This window comes from Natator depressus, chromosome 6 (assembly GCF_965152275.1).
Source record: "Natator depressus isolate rNatDep1 chromosome 6, rNatDep2.hap1, whole genome shotgun sequence".
NCBI classification, from domain to species: domain Eukaryota; kingdom Metazoa; phylum Chordata; order Testudines; family Cheloniidae; genus Natator; species Natator depressus.
Window position 1 is genome coordinate 57,051,419 of NC_134239.1, and position 16,745 is coordinate 57,068,163.

At 47.6% G+C, this 16,745-nt stretch overlaps 1 protein-coding gene across 1 annotated transcript in view; it reads left to right on the forward strand.

The window, feature by feature from the left end:
* The first annotated feature begins 587 nt into the window (after positions 1 to 587).
* The window catches only part of CD82 (CD82 molecule), a 63,906-nt gene continuing 47,748 nt past the window's right edge, over positions 588 to 16,745 (forward strand). The window contains exon 1 of the mRNA XM_074955317.1: positions 588 to 750. The gene's annotated coding sequence lies outside the window, so the exon portion shown is untranslated. The remainder of the gene's footprint in view (positions 751 to 16,745) is intronic.

The following is a 16,745-nucleotide window of genomic DNA, read 5'->3' on the forward strand; positions in this document are numbered from 1 at the left end:
TTTCCTCCCCAACCTTTCTTTTTTTTTTTTTTTTAAAGTAAGTTTCTAGCCCTCAGGATTGCAGTGAAAAGCCTGAAAACCTGAAGCCAGTGCCCTCTAAGACAAATCAAAACAATCCCAATTATGTAGCTAGGTATGTAAGTACAACCTCCTGATTTTTAAACCAGTTTCATAATCTTGGGGGCCTGACCCAGGAGGTTTGAATGCTTGGGATTGGCAGTACTGGAAAGAGAGAGCAGCAGGCTGCCCCTGTATAGCAATTCCCCCGCCGCCCCCCTCCAGAAATCTTCATGCTAAGGGCGCCCAGACCCACAGCCCAGCAGCCCCTTTTACTAGGGATCACACTCCAAAGGCAGCCGGGTGACTGCGCGTTCTGGGGGCAGGGATTCCTGCCCTTCAAGGCACAGCGTGGCACGGCAGGAAAGGACCCGCGCACTGAACCGGGCCGAGCTGGCTGAGCCCTGATCAGCGCCGAAAGCCGCTGGGGGAGGGAAGGGTTAAAGCGGGTTCGCAGTCGACGCGCAGCTGCCCGAAGCCACTGGGTTGGCTGGCTTGGCTCCAGCCTGGGCTGGGACGGGGAAGGGTTAAAGGGGTGAGGCGGCGTCTCCGACCTGCCCCCGGGGTTGGCGGTTGCAGCTGACTCCTCCTGGTCCGAGGAACTGAAAGCAGCCGGGGCAAGCCAGTAGCCACATCGACTGCGTCTCGGCGAGGGGAAGGACCCTGTTACGCGTCGCTCGGTCCCAGCTGCAGGTGAGAGCGCGGCGCCCTTCCCCGCCCCCCAGCAGGCGCCGCTCGCTCGCTCCCGGGCCTGGGCAGAGCCGCTGCGGAGCTGGGGGAGAGCTGGGAAAGGGGCCGCGCTTTGGAAACTTCCCGGGAAAGTGACCGAGAGAGTCCAGGGCGGGCGAGATGGGGAGAGGGGTCTGCAGCTGGGTGGGGGTGGGGGTACCTGCCCCCGGGGCACGGAGCTCTTCCCGGGGTTTCTCAACGCTCCCCAGCGGCTCCGGCTCCTTAACGGCCGTGAAGTGGGGTGTCCGGGCCCCGTGGCCGAATGTAAATGGGGCAGGAGCGCCGGGTCTCCCCGATGCGTTCAGCGACCTCTCCGGCTTGTACTACTGACAATCCTGCTGGGGCCCCCAAAGGGGGGGGTTGCTGATGCTCCAGGAGACCCCAGATTTCCCGGGGGGTGGGGTCTCTGCCCCTAAGCAGAGTTTGCCCCCCTCCCGTGGAGGGGTTGGAGAGCGGTGGGCTGTGCCCTCCTCCTCCCCCCGCCAAGTGGAGGCATTGAGACCCGTAGCGAGTAGCAGGGCTGGTTTGTTTTCTCTTGATCTGGGGCCAAACGCGATGGGCATTTCGTGGAAGGAGCTGCTGGTGTTGTAAATCAGCTCGGTGGGATCTCTTTCCTCCCCCCCTCCAGCTTGGGAGATTCCCTAGCACAATCCCCGCGTGTCTGTGTGTGTGTGTCACTGGGGCTGCAGTTGCGCCTGCCTCCCGGAGCGAGGGGGACTTTCCCAGTGGGCGAGATTGGACCGAAGCGTATCGAGGCTTTCACAAGCTGAGTGGTGGGAAACTCCGTATGAACTTTCCAGAGAAAGCGGAGGACCAGAAAACCCCGTGGACAGCCCGCCTGTCTGAGAAGGCGGGGGCCCTGTGCCTGGGGACTGTGGCGTACTTCTCTGGCACCCCTTGCACGGAGGGCAGCCCCTCCGGCTAGAATCCAGCCCGTGGGCCATTTACTTCGCAGGGCCCGAGAGCGCACTAGGGGCTGCCAGTGGGAACGAGCGATCCCAGCCTGGAGGGGCTTGAGCTGTCCGAGGCGGCAACTAGCCAGCAGCGATTATGGCTCTTTCTTCAGCTGCCTGTTTTGGAGGAAAACTTTAAAAGATCTGCGTTTAATGGAGTTTGTCTTTCGGTGCAAGCGGGTACCATTGCAATGCTAGATCTATATATAAATAACCTCTCGCTAACGTTTAGTAAATGGAGCTAATTTGACCTGCCACAGAGGACTCTTCCTTAAGAAGGTTATTTACTTCAGAACACTTCTGTCTGAGCTTGGCCAAACAGCTGCGTCTGCTGGGAGCTGCCTTTACTTTGCCATGCTGGCTTCATTAAAAGCTGTTGTTCCTGGTGTGGGTTTAAACTCAAGGTAGCGATGGCACTGTAATGGCAAAGGACTGCCCTGAATGAAGGTGGACTTGTAGCTGCTCCAGGAGGGTTTCTCCTGCTGGAATGCAGCAGCTGCTGCCAAGTTACTAGGCCTTAGCTGTGGTGGAGGCAGGTGCTCCGATCTCATTCAGCCATGCCAGCTTATTCCAGAAGCTAGAGTTGGGAAAAGTCCCATTTTTACTACCAGTGCAGGATTGCTCCCAATAGTTCAGAGTGCCTTGTGCAATCTGGTGTAAGGATATCACCTGAGGCTCCTCCCATCAGCCTGTCGCCTGTGATTGTTGTTCAGCCTAATCTTGCTTCCTGGGGTACAGAGCCCTCTAATCTCTCTCCCTTCTTGATGTTTGCCTCTTTGCTAACACAGGTGATTATCATGGTGTTTCTTCCACCAGCCAGTCTTGTTAATTGTTTCTTACCAAGCTAGCTCACTTGTTCCCCATATGTCATTCCCTCCACAGCTTCCTGATTGCTCTTTGGCCTGATCTTTTCTAAACTCTAACTTGTGTCAATATCTTGTAATGTGGTGCCCAGAACTGAATACTGTATGCCAGATGTAGTCTTGCTAGAGCTGTATAAAGTGGCATTGTTGCCTTGCTGTTCAGTGATGCTACTGTATTCTGCTGCCTCGCAGAGTACCCTACAACACTGTGTAACCTCAGAGTTGCAGACTCCCTCAGGAATGGAGGTGGTTCGTAATGCTGAAAAGTTTGTAACTCTGAACAAAACATTATGGTGGTTCTTTCAAAAGTTTACAACTGAACATTGACTTAATACAGCTTTGAAACTACTAGGCAGAAGAAAAATGCTGCTTCCCTTTATCTTTATTATTATTTTTTTAGTCGTTCACATTTAACACAGTACTGTACTATATTTGCATTTTTTGTCTCTGCTGCTGCCTGATTGTGTACGTCCAGTTCCAAATGAGGTGTGTGGCTGACTGGTAAGTTTGGAACTCTGGTGTTTGGAACTCTGAGGTTCTACTGTATATACCACAGTGGCTTCAGTCTAAAGTGCAATGGAAACCTTGACCTAGTGGTCCATCTAAGCTTTTTCAACTGTAATTTTCAGTGTTAGTGCTAAAAGAAAAGGAGTACTTGTGGCACCTTAGAGACTACCCAATTTATTTGGTGCTGAATGCTTCAGAGGAAGGTAACTGTAGGATACCAAGTAGTCTGGGACCCTTTGATTTTAGAGATGACATCTGTGTCCTATCACAGTGGTTAAAATCTGCTGGGATGCTCCGCAACTGTCCAGGACCAGTGGCAGGACATTCTTTGAGGAAGTTTGCTTTTTGAACTTTCTCCTTATGATGACCCACCGCTTGCCCTAGTCTTAAACTATGCCTTTTAGACTGCAAGGATCACCTGTTCTTTCAGGCTTTTAGTTATCACTAAGGCAGGGGATGCGTACGCTACTTTTTTGGCATAACTATCTGTTTAGCTACCCAGATACCTCACAGTGGAAATCATGCAGGAACTTAAATAGTTGGTAGGTTTTTTCTGACCCTATTTGGTGATCAGCATATGGCTTAAGAAGCTGTACGTTATCCTGCCTGTATTGCTGCACATGCTGCCTTTGTTCAAGTGAATGTCTGATCCTTCTTTTTGTGTGGAACTGTGGTGCAATTTTTTTAAAATTGCCTTAGTGTCCTGCAGCTGAGAGCTCCACAGGCCACTTTTTTTTTTTCTTGGCTCAGTATAGTTATTCCTGACCCTTTTAAAATATATTTGCCTTGCCTTGGAGTCTTCCGGGGCATAAGTGTGCCACAATTATACACTAGTGGTACTTGGGTGGCTTTGTTGCCTTGATAATGGGGCTCTAATGCTGTTCAATGTCCTAACAGGATCTGCAGAGACTTGTACTGAATATGACAAATTCCAGAAATGGTCCAGCCTGTTGCATCTAAAAAGGATGTTGCTAATGGTAATGGCTGAGAGCATCCATTGTAGTTCAATATATAGATGTTGGCTGTGAATGATCCACTTTGCCCTAGGAGTTGTGATGAGTCTGTTACAGTCTGAGAGAGGACTCATGGGAGTTACATCTAAATCCCACTGCAAGGCCACTGGATTCTGCACGACTTTGGGAACTCTGTGGCAACTTCACTTTAAACAAATGGTAGTTTGAAAAAAGAGCAGCCCCTGTATATTTTGTCCTTTGTTCCCATGGTTTTCAGAGACAAGATGGGTGGGGTAATGTCTTTTATTGGACCAACTTCTGTTGGTGAACTAGAGGAGTTCTTGGATACACAAAATTCTTCTACAGGCCTTTGGAATATTGGAGACTTTACAAGATATATCTTTGAATCTTTCTTTTAACTCAGGGACAGAGCTTGGGATTTTGGCAGCTGGGGCTCTGTCCCTTGCCCACAACACTGGGGCACTATCACAGTAGTGACTTCGGTCCAAGAGTGCCCATTACAGAATCACCAATGCTGCCACTTGCAGAACCACGGGTTCTTTTGGACATCTCCCATTCAAGTACTGAACAGGTCTGACCCTGTGTAGCTTCTGAGAACACAGCCTGATTGGCTGCACATGTGGATTCTGCACAAGTGCAAGTCTGGGACTGTAGGAAGGCTTCACAATCCTGGGATATGTGACAATTCCTCTCTACATAGGACTCGCACTTTGGGATACTACCATCTCCCCAGGCTGCCTCTGTCTTGAGGGGAGGGGGGGGGGGAGAGGATGCTGCTTTTCTTCAATCTCTGATACTGGAGTCTGATGATTCAGTGAAACTGGATTAGTATGCAATACTCATGCTCACATGCCTTCTCAGAACTCTGAAAGTCAGAAACTTGTGGCTAGATTCCTACAGACTAGCGAGATTGATCTATTTTATAATGCCACAACTTCCATGGCAGAAATAGTATTGCAAAGAACTGTGGAGAGGAGGCTAGTGTTTCAATGACAACTTTGCAGTCCCAGTAATGGGCTGGTGTTGCACATATTGGTGTATATAAGTATCTGATGACAAGCTGGTTGCAAAGGTGACAGATCCTTGCTGCTTTATAGGATGGCTGAACAAGCACTGTACATGCAGACGCTGATGGGACATGGACCTGTGGAAAAGGAAGCAAATTGGTTTGGTTGTGCTCTGGGACACTTCCAGGTGGCACTGTTGTGGGTGTCCCAAGCACAGGATACTAGATTTGGTTGGAACAACTCACTGGAATATCATTGCCATTCCTGCACAGGCACAAACTGATATAGGGGTCTGGTACCAAGTGTCTCACTTGGAGCAAGAGTTCCAGCCCTTCTATTAAAAACATGAGATTTGTGTTCCTGAGGTACCTTGATGCTTGATGACATTGGGATGTGTAAACCCCCCCCCACCCCCCCAAAGCACTGGTAGTCACCCTGAAAGCCAAGATCAAGATTTAGGGACAGTCCCCATTTAATGGAAGTGGATGGCTTTTTCTCTTGCTTCCTCTTCTGTTATCAATAGCACATGTGTAATTTCCTCTATGGGGGAGAAGTCTTTTGGACTAAAGAACAGTTCCACTTAACCCAGCTGGTTTAGTCCAGACCCCAACTTGACTTTGGTTGATCTTCTCTATTGTGCTGACCAGCAGCAGTTCCTGGGAAGAACAGCCAGGGCTGTGTGTATGACAAGGTCTCTAAACACTTCCTGCTTCTGTGTGTGAGTGCACAGTGCTGTGAGTCTGAGTTATTAGTGTGAAACTGAGGCTGGGGCTAGGGAACCTGCTCCTCTCAGTATGGGGTGAAGGCAGCTGGGCGGATGCCTGAGGCATTCACTCAGTTTCATACCCATATATGTGACAGACTGAGATGAAAGCTTTGTGCTTGGAGAAAGCTTCCTCCATAGGGCTAGCCCTACACAATTGCCTGGAGTCTCCTCCCTTGTGAAGACTTCACAGCTTTAACGATGCAGCTCATCTGGACTGTCCTTATTCCAGTTAGCATGCCACTTTGTTTGGTCTCTCAGCACAGGCAGGTGCAACATAACCTGTTGCACCTGCATGTGCTGAGATGCCCTACCAGGGCCTCTTCAAAGCTCAATATCCAGGTGCTTGCATCTGCTCCTCTTCTCTGGGTGCTTCCTCCTTTCGTTCTAAGACTTCATACAGTGTGACTGAACTTCATGTGGAGTTCTTAGCTTGACACTAGCTTCTCCTCCTCCTCCTTGCTGTGAAGATGCTTGAATTGGGGACAGAGCTTGAGGCATGTGTCACAGAGGAGCTCTAAAGTTATATCAACGCTACAGCCTATGTCAGTAAAACTTATGTCGCTCAGGGGGGTGAATATTCCATCTCCCAAGCGACATAAATTACACTGACATAAGCGCTTGTGTGTGCACAGCGCTATGTTGGCGGGAGAGCTTCTCCCACCAACATAGCTTCTGCCACTCATGGAGGTGGGATTTTTATGCTGATAGGAGAGCCCTCTCCTGTTGGCATAGAGCATCTTCACCAGACACGCTGCAGCGGCGCAGCTGTATCAGTACAACTGCACTGCTGCAAGCTGTGTAACTTAGAGACATGGCCTAAATTCTGGCCTGCTTCACAACAGTCTCAGGCTTGGCAGGCATTTTATATCCTGCTCCCTTCCTGTGCTTCTGTGGGGTCCATCAAAGTGTGAAGCTTTAAAAGAGGAGGATCTGTAAATAAATCTGAGACTAAAGTGGGGGGAAGGGGTATTCAAACTACTCCTGGAGCAGATTAGTCCCACAGAAGGCGTTGTTGGAATGGTCTGTAAATATGTCTGTGGGACAGGTGGTGATAGGCTTGCGTCTAGGTTTTTGCATGGACCCTCAGCTTTCACTCGGCTAACACATTCTTCTCTTCCTTTTAAATATGTAAAGATCTAGTTTTTGGTAAGAAGCTTATGAGGTGTCTTACCACAGACCCTTGACCTATCTCTGCCTTTAAAGAGTTCTTCATTTGCATCTCATCAGGACCACAGGTTCACATCTAAATGGCATGTTACCCCTACACTGGCTTGCCCCAGAGCACAGTATGTTGGGATATGTAGTCTTTGTAAGACACATTGCCTTCATTAAAGATGTAAAGGTGGGGGATAAACCTGGCCCACTGGCTCCTCCTCTACCTAATTCACTGTGTTAAAGGGTAAAAGTCCAGTTGACAAAACTAGAAGAAAGAGGGGATTCTGTGGACTCCTACCCCTTTCATTTAGGGCTATCAGGAGTGGGAACTCCTCCATCAGATGATAATTAAAGATGGATGTTTAGAGGGATAGTTATAGGAAATGTCTTCCCTTTGGAGACCTTTGTTTAATTATATGGGTCCAACAAATCTAAACCTCCAGCTCTTCAGGTAACTTGTAAATATCTCCTGAACGATGAGATTAAGAAGAAGCCTAGAGTAGATGTTTAAGGGCAGGTCTCAGCATGGTAAGAAGTTAATGGTGGAGGCACCCAGGCACTTGTGTTAGGGCTGATGGTCAATATACCATGGAACAGGGGCTGGGTAGGGTAGCACTGGCAGAACTGATTAATACTCTGCATAGGATACTCAAGAGTAGGGAGGATTGTAAAGACAATGGCTGACTTAAAACTGGGCAGCATGATAAGTGTAATGCAAGATACTGGGAAGAGTGATTTGAACACCCTGTGCACACTGACGGTTTCAGAATTCACTATAATCTCCCAGAAGAAAGACTGAGGGGTTACTGTGGGCAGTTTACAAAGATGATTGCTTACTGGGCAGTGGCAGTCAGTCAATAAAACATTAGGTTGTCAAGACAGGGATTTAGAACAACATAGGAAATGCTATAAACCAAGGGCAGCCTCACCTTGTGTCCAAGTTCAGTCACATCTCAGATATGGCAGAAATAGAAAAGCCCTTAAGGAGGATAGTTGAAACTAATTCAAGGCAAAAGAAAGGAGGGAAGAAGCAAACAGTCTTCAGTGTCTTGTACCTTCCTAGGGAAAGAGGAGGCACAGACAATAACTGGATATTCCAATTTACAGAAGGACCTGTAGAATTCAGACAACCACACTAGAACTAAGCAAAAGAAAATGTTACATGATATTTGTATTGAACATGTGAAACTTGCTGCCCCATGTTGAGGCAAATAGCAAATCTGGTATCTATAAAGCCTAACAGCTGGAAAGTTCCAGTTCATTAGGGATTACAGAACTTGTAATAAAGCTTCCAAGGGCCATCCATGCTCATGTGTCAGAGCATAAAGAGGTGACCAGCTGGGGTCAGGAAGAAACATTTCCTAACTACTCTGCAATATAGCATTGCACAACCATGTGTGCTAGAGGTTTATCCCTGTTTGTGAAGGCTGTGGCCACTGTTGGGGATGGAACAGATTACTGACTTGTTCCAATACGACAGTTTGTGATTGAGAACTGGAGAATACCATGTCTGGCCTTTGCATGTAAGGATATCGGGGCTGCTGGCTGTCCTGTAAAAGGAGGATCATTAGCTATTGAGATACAGGCTTCCCTATTCAGGGCTGAAGGAAGTCACCTATCCTTTGCATATGTGACTTCAGAGCAGCAGGTGAGCAGCTTGCCATCTCTTCTGCAGTTGGAATGTACTGTGTGAATTGGCAGCCTAGATGGCTGGCTTGTGAGCAAGCTAAAGGTGTTTTGGGATGGGGAGTAGGTAAATCTACTGTGGGGAGCCACATACCTGAGCAGGAACTTCACTTAAGCTGTCTCAGCTGTTGACTGCATCCCCTCGCTTCCATACCTTAACTGCCTATACAGAAACCCTCTCTGTTACCCGTCATGGAGTGTGACTGACTTGAACTGCACCATGTTCCTTTGTGCTAAATCCTTTGGAATGTCCATCTTGCATTCAGCGACGCAGTAGCTCTCATGCAGGCTAGAATGAGAGCACCAAGGGGCATTTTAGACCTTCGCAATGCAATCTATCTTGTAGTGTTTCATGGGGATTCAGTCTATTAGTGAGCTTCTGCCAGGAGCTAGTTTCCATTTGGTCAAACACTGTGGAGTGGCATAGAGATCTGAGGAAAAACTTCCATATGCTAGGGCAAATCAGAGACACAGCCTGTCAGCTGCAGGGGAGTTCTGCTAATCTGGGCTCAGAAATATGAGCATCTTGTAAGTGGCCATGTTTTTTTCTGTTCAGGTAGAAATAAGCAAATGTACAGCCCTATGCTATATAGGGGGCAGGGTATAGAAATAACCCATTAAACATGGATGCCCAAACTTCGATAAGATCCACGTTGGCTGCTAATTTGCATTAGGGTTTAGATTTACACAGACATTCCTCAGCCATAATGCCTGCCTCATTGTTTGATGGATGACTAGAAACTTGCGTGTCTGAGATGTCAAAGGTGACTTAAAAGCTGAACTGCACGGTGTGTGTGTGTTGGCTCTACCCTCGTACTAAGCTTACACAGAAAGTGACTATAGGCTGGGTTTAAGATGCTGCTGGCTGGCTGGGCTTTGTGCTGTGCTGCAAGTGGAGAATCTCCTGGTTTAGCTATTATTGGACTCTTGGGTAACTCCCATCAGTGAGGTCACCCAGCACGCTACACACAAGGTGTGTTAACCAGGAACCAAGAAGGGTTTTCATCAGTGGCATTACTGTTATAAACTTGCCAGTTTTCAGGGAGAAATGTGGCCTCTAGTCTCTGTTCTCAGTTTCACTGTTGATATCTCAGGCTAGCTGGAGATGCATGTCAATTGCTGCAGTTATGAAACTACTTCCCTGCTTGTTTATAAATCAGATAGGTATGGAATTCTCTGGGTGTGAACCTGGTGATGGGCCCAGTCCCTAGCCTCACCATTGTAATTGTGCAATAATTCTGTAAGGTTTACGTGCTCTGCCTTGCCCCGCAGCCAAGACCTTCTATCCTTAACCCTCGCAGAGCTGACCATCCAGATATGAATGTTGGTATGCAAGTTGTATTGGGTTGCAAGCTGGTTTGTGTGGTGGTGTGTGTGTGTTTGTTTGTGTGTGGTTTTTTTTTTTTTTTTTTTTTTTTTTTGGGAGGGCTAAGTGGGACCAGCTCATCCTTCCCTGTAGGATAGGATAGGCCCTCCCCATCAATCTATCAAGCTGCCACCCTCTTCCTTCATTCAAGATCCTCCCTAAATACACTTTCTCTGAAAGGCCCACGAAAAACCCTTATGAACTCCCAAGTTTTTCCTCCTTCTGGGATGTGCGGTTGGTGTTCTGATCTGCCTCTTATACTGTAAGCTATTTGAGGCAGGAACTGGCTTCATTGAAGGTCCTGTGCAGCACAGAGCAAGTGCTAATCTTATAATGGTCCATGTCTAGAAGGGGGTTAACTGCATATGAAACAAGGTAAAGTGTACAGCCTTTCTGGCCATTCCTTCTGTCTCTTACTGCTGCTAGTGAGAATGGGCCCTGGATGGGAGAGCTGAATGGGAATCTGCGGGAGGGGCGTGGGGTGAATAATGGGAGTGGAACAATGGCTGTCTGGGGCCATGACACTTACAGAATGGGTAAGGGGGCTGGAGAGGTGGCTAGTAGCAAGATGCTGGGCCCCTGTGGGTCAGACACAGCCCTCAATAGCAAGCCTCAGTCGCTTTTTGGCATCACAAAGCAACTGCCACCCCATCCCCTCCTCTCATTAACAATCCTGACATAGCACTTGATGTGATGCAGAATCAGATGTGGTGGCTGCCTGCTCATATGTAGAAGTGGCAAAAGTCAAATGGCTCCAGCTAGTCTCCTCCTTTACCCCGCACTCCCACCTCAGAGGTATGCGCTGGGGAAGGGCGATACTGTAGGAACAGACCAGAATTAGGGTTGTCAACTCTGAAGCTATTTTGGGAGATTTTTTTTTTTCCCAACATGATGTAATGTCGTGTGTGTTTGTGTTTTTTTTTTTTAAGCATTTCCTGGAAGGTTAGCAACCCTAACCTGAATGAATGAGCTCTGAATGCATTAGAGTAAAATGGAGTAACTGAGCATCTTGGTTTGACTATTTGGAAGATCATCTTCCTGGTTCCTGAAGAGTGAGCCTGGATGTGACCACAGCCATTCTGGATGGAAGGTGAAAGGGGTTGGCCTGTGTCCTAGCACATCTTGGTAGGCAAGGGTGCTGGAATGGTTTTTATAGGGTGCTGTGAGCCATTAAACCAAACTGTAAACCCTGTATACAATGGAAACCACTTTAAGTCAGGGGGTGCGGCAGCACCCCCCGGACCCATAGTTCCAGCACCTATGTTAGGGATGAGGACTTTTTTCTTTATAGGCCCACACAGAAGGGTCTGTCTAGACTAGCGTTCTTGCTCCCGTTTTAACTAGCTAATTACCAGAGTGCTCATATTAAAACACACCTAGAGGAAACACTTGTGGAGTATCTAGGTTAGCATATGACAAGTTGTGTTAATTTGAATTAGCTGTCAGTCAATTAACTAGAGTTTCTGCTCCTATATTAACTCTAAACTAGATGGACAGTGGCATATTTTGCTTTCTGTCTAGGCTGGAATTTCATGGTAGCACATGTTGGCTAACCTGCCACTAACTCCGTCAAGAGCCTTGTCTTAGTAGGAAAAAAGGTGTAATCTAACATGTTAAATCCTAGTGTAGACAAGGCTGTTAATTGGTTGAGGTACTGCCTGTGGGGGAGCTAGGCTCTAACTTAACCCATCTTCAGGACATGTTAAAAGTAGTGTGTCTTGATGAGCATGTACTAGAAGGCAAGGTAGACAATAGTTGAACATAACACCTCAAATTGTAGTCTAGACAAGGGGTTTATCTAAATGGAAGAGTGACTTGGTGTGACTTTAACTCACTCCCCCACATTTTCCCTGATGCAAATAAAATATATTAATTTCAATTTAGCTGATAGGCCCATACTGAGTGAGCCACAATGCATTTTAAGATTTGCTGCCTCTACGTGAGGATTTTAAAACGTTATCTCTTAAACACCTTGTACCCTAATCTAGCCATTGTTGACAGCTCTTCCCCATTTCTAATTGACTGAGAGTGGGACCTGGTCCTTGACTATTTCTTGATTTGGTTAGCTAACTTTGTGCTGCTATCTGAAGATGTAAAGTGCTGCAGAATCCAGGTGTGTTGGTTCTATATTGCCTGCAGATGCTGGGCCCTTACTCTCAGTTGGGAGATTACATGGCACTCTCTTTAAATGAGAGAATTTAATGGGATCATGTAGTTCCTTAGGGAGACTTCCTACCATTGAGTGTCTATGAGCAGGCAGGAGGGGCTTCCAGAATTTGAGGTCCTAGAGAGTTGAAGTCTCAAATTCTGTTGAAGTGGGTGAGTCAACTCTGCCAAGCCCTGTTTCCAAGAACTCCTTGGAATGCTTAATCAGCTCCTTATTACACCCCTGACAGATCCCCACTTTTCAAAATGGGGATACCTGGAATGACCAGGTTCTTATGGCATCAAGTTCAGGATCTCATATCGAGGGGAAGTGACATGTCACAGGTACCTTGACACCCTCCCCAGTGGTCTTGAAGATGGTATTGGTTCTGAAGTCTCATCATTCATGCATCCCAAACACCAGGTGTTCTACAATGGAACTAGCATATGGTCTTGGCTCTTCTGAAACTCTACTTTCAGAGTGAAGTAGATGGGAATATTGATTCTAATCTGGTATCCTCCTTGTGGCAGTGGCTTATGTTGCATCCAGCAGTGAAAGGCAAAACAGAATTCCCTAATGCACTGAGCAATGCTATGTGTGGGTAAAGAGGAGAAGTAATTCCTTCCTGGCACATCTGGTAACTCTTGGGCCCTGAAGGGACCTTTGATTCCCTCAGCTTTTTATAGCACGTATAACTAGAATATCAGATGCACAATTATCATCCGATTGTTAAATTTAGTGGAGGCCTTAACTGTTCTGACTGAATAACTGGAATGGTGTTTTGTGCAATAATTGCTCTCTGCTTCCATTAAAGATGGAATAATTTCACTATAAGGCTTTTGCTTATAAAATCACCTACATGGTGTGAAACTTGGAGCTGGAACAGTTCCCTCTCAGCCAGTGTCCTGGCATTGTAACAAATGACAACCTAAGGAGAGCTCACACATTCCTGCATTTTAGTTGCCCCTTCTGTGCCTGGAAGCTCAATGCAGAGCTGTCTGGTGGGCCGTATACATGCATACTACTAAGCAAATAGACAGATGTGCCAAAGATGCAGTTTCTTGCAGTGGTTCATCCTTCAGCTGAAGGTGGTGGTGATATATCCTATAGAGCAGGGGTGGGCAAAGTACAGCCTGGGGGCTGCATCCAGCCCTTCAGATGTTTTAATCCGGCCCTCAAGCTCCTGCTGGGGAGCAGGGTTAGGGGCTTGCTCTGTGCAGCTCCTGGAAGCAGCGGCATATCCCACCTCTGGCTCTTATGCTTACCGGCAGCCAGGGGGCTCCGCACGCTGCCTCCACCCCAAGCGCCACTCCCACAGCTCACATTGGCCAGCAAATGGGGCCAATGGGAGCTGTAGGCTTGGCACCTGCAGATGGGGCAGTGCGCAGAGCTGCCTGGCCACACCTCCACATAGGAGCCAGAGGGGGAACATGCCACTGCTTCTGGGAGCTGCTTGAAGTAAGCGTCACCTGGAGCCTGCACCCCTTACCCCCTGATTGCCCTCCAAACCCCTCAGTCCCCCACTCCTGCACCCCAGAGCCCGCACCCACAGCCGGAGCCCCCTTCCGCACCCTGAACACCTCATTTCTGACCCCACCTCAGAGCCCTCACCCCCAACCAGACCTCTCACCCCCTCCCACACCCCAACCCCCAATTTCATGAGCGTTCATGGCCCACCATACAATTTCCATACCCAGATGTGGCCCTCAGGCCAAAACGTTTGCCCTCCCCTGTTGTGGAGGTCAGGGTAGGGACTAGGAGTTGAACTTCTGGGTTTTATTTCACAGTGCTGCTCCAATGTACTCTGAGAAGTCAGACCCTCCACTTGGGTGCCTACGTACTTTTAGCCCCTTCGTAGCTTAATGTCTGAATCAAACATTCAACTCTTGTACTTCACAGGACCCATGAAAGTATTTATCCTATTTTACGGATTCTATTTTTTCCTTTTTGAGGGGGTGGGAACTGATGCAAAGAGTGCTCAAGATCATTTTGTAATGGAGCTAAAAATAGACACACCACCCCCATCCCATCTCCTGAGTCCAAGTCTACTAACTTAACTACAGGACTATCCTGCCTTTGTTGACTCCTTTCTAAAATGAGGGTACTTGCCTAGGTGCTGAGGGGTAGTTAATATATGTAAAGCATTTGGAGATCCTTTGATGAAAGGTGCTGAACATAGCAGCCTTAAAGAGCCCAAAGGGCAGCCTTCCAGCCTGTGCTCCTGCTATCTCCTCTCAGGCGAGTGTTCTAAATTTGCACCACAGTGATCACTGAAGAACATAAGACACTTCAGTAACTGGAAAAAGCCACCCAGCCTGCCTTGTTTTTGGTTCAGCTTAACCCATTTTCCAAACTGTCAAATGCATAAGTAGGACACCATATGCATGTAAATCGGGAGACTCTAAAGTCTCCCTGAAACAGATCCAGCTTTTAAAACTTACTCTCTGCTGCAACTGCCAAATTCCTGGAGAACTTATCCCATATGTCTGACAGGACTGCTTCACGCCAAGCGGAATGGTTCTCTTTATACCGATGCAGAGGTCGGTTGGAGTGATGGTCTGGCTTTCTCAGGACAGTGTTTGATCAGAGAGAGGAGTGACGCTAACTGTAGGTGGCAGGGTTCAGTATAAGGCTTGGCAAGCCTGTAATTGACTAATATTCTCATGTCACTCCAGTTAAATCTGGTAGAATCATCTGCTTGTACCACATGCAGTCTCTGGGAGAGCAAAGCGCCTGCGTATGTCACTTAAGTCCTGTCACTGGGGCTGTCCCAGGCTGGGTGCAACTGAAAGGCTTTCTGACCTTGCAGGGATGGTAGGAACTTCTCTTCCAGCTGGCTTTGTATAGCAAAGGGACTGGATTGTTTGGTGTTTGCCTTCTCTAATGAGACTTTTATTGCAACACTTCATTTAAACAAACGCTTTGGCTACAAATCAAGTAGTTTCACTGCAGCTTCTGTAACTCCCTTTGTAGTCTTTGCTGAATGGCTTGCTTCCTATAGCACTGCTCCTTGCTGTCACTGGACAAACACCTGCAGCAGTAGCTGTGAGGTTGATAAGGCCTGATAGGGAAGAGACTGCTTTTCCCCTCCAGTGGCAGAAGCTGTCTTGCACAGGGTCCTGGTATTTCAGGTAGCTTCCATAGCAAATGCCAATGAGACTGGCTCTTAAAATGCCTGATTTAAAACATGCTGTGGCTTTGTACATGAAATTGAGGCACCCAGGAACACTCAGCACATTGGGGTGGGGGGCTGGCTAGACTCTAATGTATCATGTGTAGGGGAACTGTCAACAGACTGTGCCACTCATAGTAATGGGACAGACCCTATGGGGAGGGAAGGGGGAGAGGCTACCAGTTCTTGAGCAGGAAGAAGGGGAGTGTCTCAGACATCCATTTTTAAAGTGATTAATATAAAGACAACTTCCCTTCTTTAGAAATGGCAGGTCCTTTAAGTAGGAAGGGTCTCTATATTTCTCTCAAACTTTACCTGTGACTTATTTGATATCCTTACAATGCACACTGCTGGCTGCATCAGGCACGATGCACTCCAAAAGTTCAGGATATTGGGTCATGCTACAGCATTTGCCTCAGTTTCTGTGACTTGCTGTCCTTATGCTCGTATCCGCTGCTGCCAGGCTTATCTGCTAGTGACAGGGTTGTGAAGTTTGCTTGGGTGCAATGAATCCTGTTGCACTTGATCTCATGGGACTGTTATGAGACCACAGCAGGAAACTAAACTTCATGGATGGAAGGAAGTGGTGATGACAGATGTAGACTGGATTTGGTGGTAGCCATCTGGTGGCTCGTGGATTTCAACATTGTTCCTTTAATATCAGGGTCCCATCATACTGGAGATTTGGGATCTCTGAAGTTTATCTAAAAGCTTCCACTAAACTAGCTTGACATGAGGGCAGGGCCTCCCCGCTGAAAGAGCTGTGCAGCCAATGCATTCCTTTCCCTCATCCTTGCTATTCTGTTTACGCAAGAAAGGCCATTTTGCACTGCAGCCACGTGGCTTTCTAGGAGGCTCTTGCATATAGTATCTGGTAGGTAGTATGAGTTCTGCCTACTGGGCTTAGACTTCCTACTCTCTCCAGGAAGTTGTGATCCTAGTTCTGATGGAGTTGGATTCATGTCCAGGGCTGACACTGAAGAGCAGAGCCAGGAATGTGGTGGCTGTTGCCACTATAAAGGAGTGTCTCTACTAATCTCTAAGGTATCCATATGGAGCTTAAAGCCTCATAGGAGTAGGTCCATTTGAGCAGGGTACCTGCATTTCAGTGCTATTACTAAGGACTGTAGAAAGTCCAACTGATCAGCATGGAAAGGGAGCAATACTGTGTCTGGCAAACTTCATAGGGAATTGTAGGCAAATAGAATGAATTCAGCACTGGAAAGTGAAGTAAGGATATGACGATGCACTTAACAATGTGACACTTTCTGTAAGAAAAAATACAGTAAGGTCACTAAAACAGCAAGGGCCACTGTCCTGGCAAATATGGCATCTCTGGCTGCATGAGGGTCTAAATACTTTAC